We start from the raw sequence: 8,510 nt of genomic DNA on the forward strand, positions 1-8,510 counted from the left end.
AATGCCTTGAAGCAGTTCCTTCTTTCCTATGGGTTCAAAAATGCTTACTCGGATACCTCTATTTTGTTTACATGCAAAATGGTCTCACTCTCTATCTTCTTGTTTATGTAGATGATATAATTCTTACAGGCAGCTCCTCTACCTTCATGAACCAGTTTGTCACCTCTCTTGCTAATTAATTTTCTTTGAAGGATCTTGGCCCTTTAAACTACTTTCTTGGTGTTGAGGTCCTCTCTACTGCAACCGGTCTTCATCTTTCCCAGCAAAAGTATGTCCTTGATATCTTAGACCATGCAAAGATGATGGATGCCAATCCTGTTTCCACACCGATGTCTCCTTCTGCCTCCCCTTTTTTGTCTGATGGTCATCCTTTGCCATCTTCAACTTAGTATCGCCAACTTATGGGTATGCTTCAATACTTGCTTCTCACCCGGCCTGACATTGCCTTTAGTGTCAATCGGTTGTCTCAATTTATGCATCAACCGACAGATTCTCATTGGACAGCACTCAAACGTCTTCTTCAGTATCTCAAAGGCACCCATTCTTTTGGCCTTTTCTTGTGTCGTAATTCTCCTCTTAATCTCCATGCATTTTCTGACGCTGACTGGGCTGGCAACCGTCATGACAGCACCTCCACTTCGGCTTATGTTATCTTCCTCGGTCACAATCCCATCTCCTGGATTTCCCGTAAGCAGAAGTCTGTCTCTCGCTCCTCTACTGAAGCGGAGTATCGCTCTGTCGCCCACACTACTTCTGAATTATGCTGGTTACTTTCTCTTTTGAAGGAATTGAATGCTCCGCCTCTTGTCACTCCTACTGTGTATTGTGATAATTTAAGCACCATGTATATCTGTGCCAATCCTACGTTGCATTCGCGGATGAAACATGTGCGTATTGACTTCCATTTTGTTCGTGATCATGTGACTGCTGGCTCCCTTCGTGTCGCCCATGTTTCCTCTCATGATCAAATTGCTGACGTTTTAACCAAGCCACTATCTAGTTCCCGATTTCAGCTTCTCCGTTCCGAGCTACGTGTTCTTCCCAGACCCACTTGCTTGAGGGGGGTATCTTAGTGAATATCTATATGTATTTTATATTTATTTGTATTTATCTGGTTTGTTATTATCTCTTGTTGTATCTACGTGTCCTACTAGGATATGTATTCTTTATGTATGTATATCTAGTTGTTAGGCTTGTGATGTATATATACCTACTGTTCACTTTAATGAATATATGCTTTTCACGTTCACTCTCTGCTCTTCTGTCATATGACATCTTCAGCATCACGAGCCACGTCCCTGATTTGTTCAATGAATGCCTCCTTCACGGCGTCGTTCTGATCATGATGTTGTTGTTGTTGTTGATCTCCTTCGGAATTTCGGAGGAAGCCATTTATCATGACCAATTCATTTTCCAGTGACTTGACTTGCTCTTTTACCCCACTTAGCAAGCTTATTTCTTGTTTCAGTACCTCTGTGAACTTCTCTAACACAAAACTCGCAACGCTATCCGCCATTTTTTTCTTTATGCTCTATGTGTCTATGGAGATGGAGGATGGACGAGTTATTGTTTTTTAAGAAGAGGTAGAGACAAAAGGCAGCGAGATAAATTATCAGACTGCAGGCGATTGAATAATAATCAAAGTAGTACTCTGTCTTTGAACTATTCAGCTGACATCAATATCAATAATCATTTGAGATGCAGAGAAGAAGCAGTGAGGTTGATTACTAGGATGGATACTTTCCTTCGTTCCCAAGTGCTTGCTAGTCCTAAGACCTACTAATTACTTCTGTACGCGTGGGGGGAAAAGTGTGATATAGCTTTGCCAGTAGGTGATGAGCAATAATTGAAATGGGACCATAACTGAGTGCTGGAGAGTTCAATGATCAGAGACTGAGTAAAATAAAGTTGAGCCATAAGTAAAAGACAGAGACATGTACTCGGTTTTTTTCCTTTCAGTAAAAAAAATAAAAAAATAAAAAAAATAAAATAAAACAAAATTAGAGCGGTGATTAAATATCAAATGGCGTTATTTGCACATCCTCTATAGTTCCCAGGCTATTTAATGAAAAGCAAAAGGGAAAATAAAAGTAAAAATAAAAGAAAATAATGCCTTTTCTTTTATAGAGTGGAAAGAATGAGTAAAAAGGAATGAGCATTATTTGCACATCCTCTATAGTCCCAGTCTATTTCTTTGATGTGACTTTCATGCGATGGTATTAGCTTGTGTTTGTTTTTTTTCGTTTTGTTTTTATTTTTATTTTTTAAATTTTTTTTTGTCTTAAATCTTAAAAGCAGACAATGGAATGATGTATGTAATATAAAATTTAATAAATTTAAAATAATTATAAATTTTAAAAAATTTATAGATTATTATAAAATTTAATAAATTTTATAAATAATTTATAAAAATTTTAAAAAAATTTTAATATCAAAATTAGATTTTATATTAATAATTTTTTTTATAATTTTATTTTTAAAAATCTATTAAAATTATTTTTATAAAATTTTAATTACATATCTAAATTTTTATTAAAATTTAAATTAAATATTATTAAATTTTATATGAATTTTTATAAAATTTAAATTAAATATCTTCCTATTTATAAATATTTTTTAAAATTTTTTAAATTTTAAATTGAATACATTAACAACATATATAATTATTCACAACTAATAAATATTTTAATATTTAAAAAAGATCTTGATTCGTGAACGTCCAAATCAGTTCGGTACAGGGATCACCCGAAATGGGATTGGGACTAGAGAGTATTCGATCGATTCGACAATCGGAATCGCTCGGATTGGCCTGAAACTCGAAACCGAACAATTCCAACAACCGGAACTCTCGAAACAGAACACGATTCCCAAAATCAATAATTGATAGATATTTTATGGGATTGCATGAGAAAAATTAATGAAAAGCAAAAGGAAAAATAAAAGTAAAGGGAAAAGAAAAAGAAGAGAAAAGAGACTTTAGCTCGGTTGAATCCTTTTATCTACATGATAATAATTTAGACAGTTTCCTCATTTTCAAATGTAATCAATCAATCACTAGGTGTTGTCGTGATCTTTATCGTAATATATTCTTGCAGGAAAGGTTCTAACTTTCGGAAATCCCCACCCCACTAGAAGTGGGTCCCCATAGAGATTGGGTTATATGGAGTAGTTGGCTATCCCTAATCTCGCTAAACAGGGCCAAGCAAAGAAGCATTGATTTAAATATGAATTCGAACAAAGCATGATATGGTAAACTTATACAGCGTTTTCAAAAAATCTAGAATATGGATATGTTTTATATATATATATATATATATGCACATAACATATGTGGATGTTCATAAGTTCTAATTTATGCATATCTACTTATAATGATAATTAAAAAAAAAAAAAAAATCATCCATAAATAATATATCAATAATAATTTTTTAACATTTTAAAATGTATATATATTTTAAAACTATACAAGTATCCACACCAATCCACAAGAGATATATTTCTTTGGGTTTTGAAGGGAACAAAGTATTTATTTATTTATTTGTTTTTTTATGAAAAAGTCTAATGCTTAGCTGTTCAGGCCATTGCTTAAATATTAAGGGAACAAAAGAAAAGGAAAACAATAGAAATTTACACTTGGAACCTGCAAAAATAAAAAAGGAAAAGTTACCCATTTTCTATCAAAAAAGACTTCCTATTTTTGAAAAGTCACCTTTATCGAACATACCATAAGTAATGCGATTAGTTTATTTGAATTGACTACAAAAGAACTTCAATAAAATTTAATCATTTCCGCAATGCAAGTGTCGTTAAAGTTGTTGTAATTCAATTTTCAAGGAACATTCCGCTTTAAATACCTTTTTATTTTCTATTATCTTTATTGTTATAATCAAATTGACATTTGAGTTACAAAAACTCTTTCGAAAATCAAATCACATAAAATATTATTCTCAATGAAATGGATTAGTTTTAATGGTAGAGCATTTCTATTTGTGCCTATGAAAATACAAGTTCGAATCATACGGAATGCAGGAAAAATAGATAGTTTGTATTGTTAGAGTTGGGCATAGGCCTACAAGTGTGAATGATTTGGGTTTTCGGCTGTTGAGTTTTGTTATAATATATTTTTTATTTAAATCAAATAATATTTTGATAATAGTGGGAGAGAGTTTTACAGGAGAATAACTCCTTAGAGAGAGTTTGAAGGTTACACGAACTACAACGTTCTTTTCAATTTTGATTTTTGGAAGGAAATACAGAAAAAAAAAATAGTGGTAAAGTAAGGTACACAGAGAGTTCGAAGAAAAAAAGCTTCAGAGGTGTTGAATTTGAAAACTTTTGCAGCCGTTGTATTCTGGGAGACGTTCGCTACAAAACTCCTGCACTGGTAGGCGTAAAACGTCTTAAGGACACTGTGGTATCACACAGGCCTCGGTCAACCTTTCTAGAAAGTAGATCAATTTCAAGGACCTATAGGTTCTAAAATGCTTTATTTATTTTGTATTTATTTTGTATTAAATTGTTCACATGTATTTACATATATTCATCTATGATATTTTTCCAACAATCTTAAGACGTTTTAATAATTTTTATATATGTAAATATAATGTGGAAATTTAAATTGTTTATTATGTTATTGTTTGCTGTGTATATATTGCATTTTTATGCTTATTTATATATATTGATTAAATATTTCCATGTGTGTTTCACTGTTGAAACAAGAGAAAGAAAAAAAAAATTATTAAACCCGTGGGTATAAAAATTTATGGGTAATTATTAATTTTTTGTTTTTGATTAAAAATCTTTCCAAAATTGAATTGCCCATAAATTTTTAAACCTTTTGGTGTATTTTTGGTAATTTTTTGGCCACTGGAAGAGTGGAAAAGAGAAGGAAAATTGTTGCTGGGTCCTATGACTTGTTTACCAGAGAAACCGGATCAAAACGACCCGGTTGAAGGTTGAAGAAGAAAAGAAATAGGGTTTGGGCTGTATCTGAAAAGCTGGGCCGGTTTTTCTAATTTTATTGGGTCAGGCCAAGTTCCAAAGCCCAGACCAGGTTAGAATAGGCTACTGTTCAACACAGGACCTAGGCCTGATTGAGATCAAGGCCCAAGAGAACCGGTCCAATGGCAAATGGGCTTGCCACGTGTCGCCAAAGCAATGAGCCACGTGTCGCCCAACGGGTGGAACACGTGTCGACCTGACACAGATGACACGTGTCTCCTTCTTGGACGGCCACGTTTCATGCTCTGGACAGTCCACGTGTCGACCTGCCACAGGTGACACGTGTCTGTCTCTAGTATCGACACGTGTCATAAATAGTGCCAACAGGATCACCACGTGGCATATCCACGTCATCAAAAGTGATGATGTGGCGGTGACACAACACCAGGATGATCACGTGGCGGGGTACCACATCAGCGGTTTGATGATGTGGCATGGTGCCGCGTCTGCCAGTGATGATGTGGCGTGGTGCCACGTCAGCACTGCGATTATGTGGCGGTTGCCTCGTCAGCGGAATGATGACGTGGCATGGTGCCACGTCAGCCCTGGTCGCCACGTGGCAACAGCCATGCAGCCGTTGATGCCACATTAGCATGGTGAGACGTGGCATGAACAGTACCGGTAAATAGTGCTGTGAATAGTGATTGTGAATAGTATTTTTAGGTGTATACAGTAATTTTTTATGGTGTATTCAAAAACCCTAAAAATCACTTTTTTGTGTGTTTTCCTTATGGAAATTGCGTATAATTAGTTTGTTAATATAGAAAATAACAACTAATTGATTTCTGTTTTGTGATGTTATAGAAATCGCAAGTGCAGACAACAGGACTGTGCCCACTCAGACTTCTGGAATTCAGATGCCTCCTTCTGCTAGTCACGCAGAGAAACCTGAGAAGTTTAATGGAGCAAACTTCAAAAGGTGGCAGCAGAAGATGCTATTTTATTTGACCACCCTGGGACTTGCGCTGTACTTGACTGAAGATGCGCCACCCAGTAATGAAGAGAGTGATAAGGAGCCTCTCATGGCGGTGGTGCATGGAATAATTCTGATTACTTATGTCGGAATTATGTCCTGAATGGCCTGTCTGATGCCTTGTATGGTGTATACTGTGGCACGAAATCAGCAAAGGAGCTGTGGGAAACACTGGACCGAAAGTACAAGATCGAGAATGCGGGTTCAGGAAAGTTTATTACAAGTCGATTCTTGGACTACATGATGGTGGATGCAAAGCCAATAATGAATCAAGTACATGAGTTGCAAGTGCTGATTCAGGAAATGCTTGCTGAGGGGATGATAATGAATGAAGCATTGTAAGTGGCTTGTATGATTGAGAAACTACCTCCGAGTTGGAGTGACTTCAGGAATTATCTGAAGCACAAGAGAAAGGAGATGGATATGGAGGCTCTTATTAGCAAGCTTCGCATAGAAGATGACAACAGGAAGTCTGATAAGAGAACTTCAAAGGCTGTGTTGAAGGCTAATGTTGTGGAGCATGGTCAGGGCTCCAAGAATAAGAAGCAAATTGGAAAAGCTTCTAAGCTAGGGCCAAAAGGAGGAATCTCCAAGAAGGCCAAATTTCAAGGCAGGTGCTTCAACTGTGACAAGATAGGTCACAGAGCTACTAAATGTAGGCTGCCAAAAAGAAAGAGGAACCAGGCACAAGTGATGGAGGACATCACTAAAGAGGTTGACGATATTGACCTAAGTGCTGTGATATCTGAGGTGAACTTGGTGGGATCTAATCCTAGAGAGTGGTGGATAGATATTGGTGCGACCCGCCACGTGTGTTCGGATAGGAGTATGTTCACTTCCTTCGAACCAAAGAAGAATGGGGAGAAGCTATTTATGGGTAACTCCGCTACCTCAGAAATCCAGGGTGAGGGCAAAGTAATCATGAAGATGACCTCGGGGAAAGAGCTGACTCTGAATAATGTATTGTATGTTCCAGACATTCCCAAGAATTTGGTATCTGGATCGCTGTTGAGCAAACATGATTTTCGCTTAGTGTTGAGTCAGACAAGGTTATTTTGTCTAAATTTGGGATGTTTGTGGGAAAGGGCAAACTGAATGTAATGACTGTAAAGCCTAAAGAAATGAATAAAGCTAGTAGTTCTTCTATTTGCTTGAGTCTTCCATTTTATGGCATGGTAGACTAGGACATGTTAATTTTAATTCTCTGCGGAGATTAATTAACTTAAATCATATTCCCACATTTGAAATTGATTCCAATCATAAGTGTGAAACTTGTGTGGAAGCAAAATTAACTTGGTCATCATATCAAACAATTGATAGAAATAACGAACCTTTGGATTTAATACATAGTGATTTATGTGATTTAAAATTCGCACCGACTAGAGGTGGTAATAAGTATTTTATCACCTTTATTGATGATAGCACGAAATACTGCTATGTATACTTACTTAAAAGCAAGGATGAGGCTATAGAGAAATTTATTCTCTATAAAACGGAAGTTGAGAATCAACTCAACAGGAAAGTTAAAGTGATCAGAAGTGATCATGGTAGAGAGTATGTAACTCCTTTCGGAGAGTATTGTGCTCAACATGGCATAATACATGAAGTTACTCCACCATATTCGCCACAATCAAATGGTGTGGCTGAACAGAAAAATAGAACCTTGAAAGGAATGATGAATGCAATGTTGATAAGTTCTGGAGTACCTCAGAACTTGTGGGAGGAAGCCATTTTGTCGGCAAATGACCTTTTAAATAAGGTGCCTCGGAAAGATAAGGTAAAGACACCTTATGAGGTATGGAAAGGAAGACAACCCTCCTACAAATATTTACGAGTGTGGGGGTGTCTAGCTAAAGTAGTAGTACCTACACCTAAGAGGGTGAAGATAGGTCCCAAAACTGTTGATTGCATCTTCATAGGATATGCACAGAATAGTAGTGCATATCGGTTTCTCGTGTATAGGTCAGAAATTTCTGATATACACAAGAACACAATAATGGAATCGAGAAATGCATCATTTTTCGAAGACATTTTTCCATATAAAGTGGAAGTAAAGTGGAAGAAGGACCGAGTACGTCTAAACGAGCTTATGATACTATTTATGATGATAATCATGATAGTGATCAAGAACAAGAGACTGAAGTTGAGCTTAGACGTAGCAAGAGAGTAAAAACTGAAAATTCCTATGGTCCAGATTTTCTTACTTATATGCTAGAAAGTGAACCTCAAAGCTTCCAAGAGGCCATAAATTCTCTTGAAGGGAATTTATGGAAAGAAGCGGTTAAAAGTGAAATTGATTCCATCCTGCAGAATCACACTAAGGAGTTGGTAGATCTTCCTCCAGGTTGTAAACCTTTGGGTTACAAATGGATTTTTAAAAGGAAAATGAAAGTAGATGGAACAATAGATAAATATAAGGTAAGGCTTGTAATTAAGGGATACAAGCAAAAAGAAGGCCTTGATAATTTTGACACTTATTCTCCAGTAACAAGAATAAATTCCATAAGGATGGTACTGGCAATTGCAGCATTGCGGG

This window comes from Ziziphus jujuba, chromosome 11 (genome assembly GCF_031755915.1).
Source record: "Ziziphus jujuba cultivar Dongzao chromosome 11, ASM3175591v1".
Classification (NCBI taxonomy): Eukaryota; Viridiplantae; Streptophyta; class Magnoliopsida; order Rosales; family Rhamnaceae; genus Ziziphus; species Ziziphus jujuba.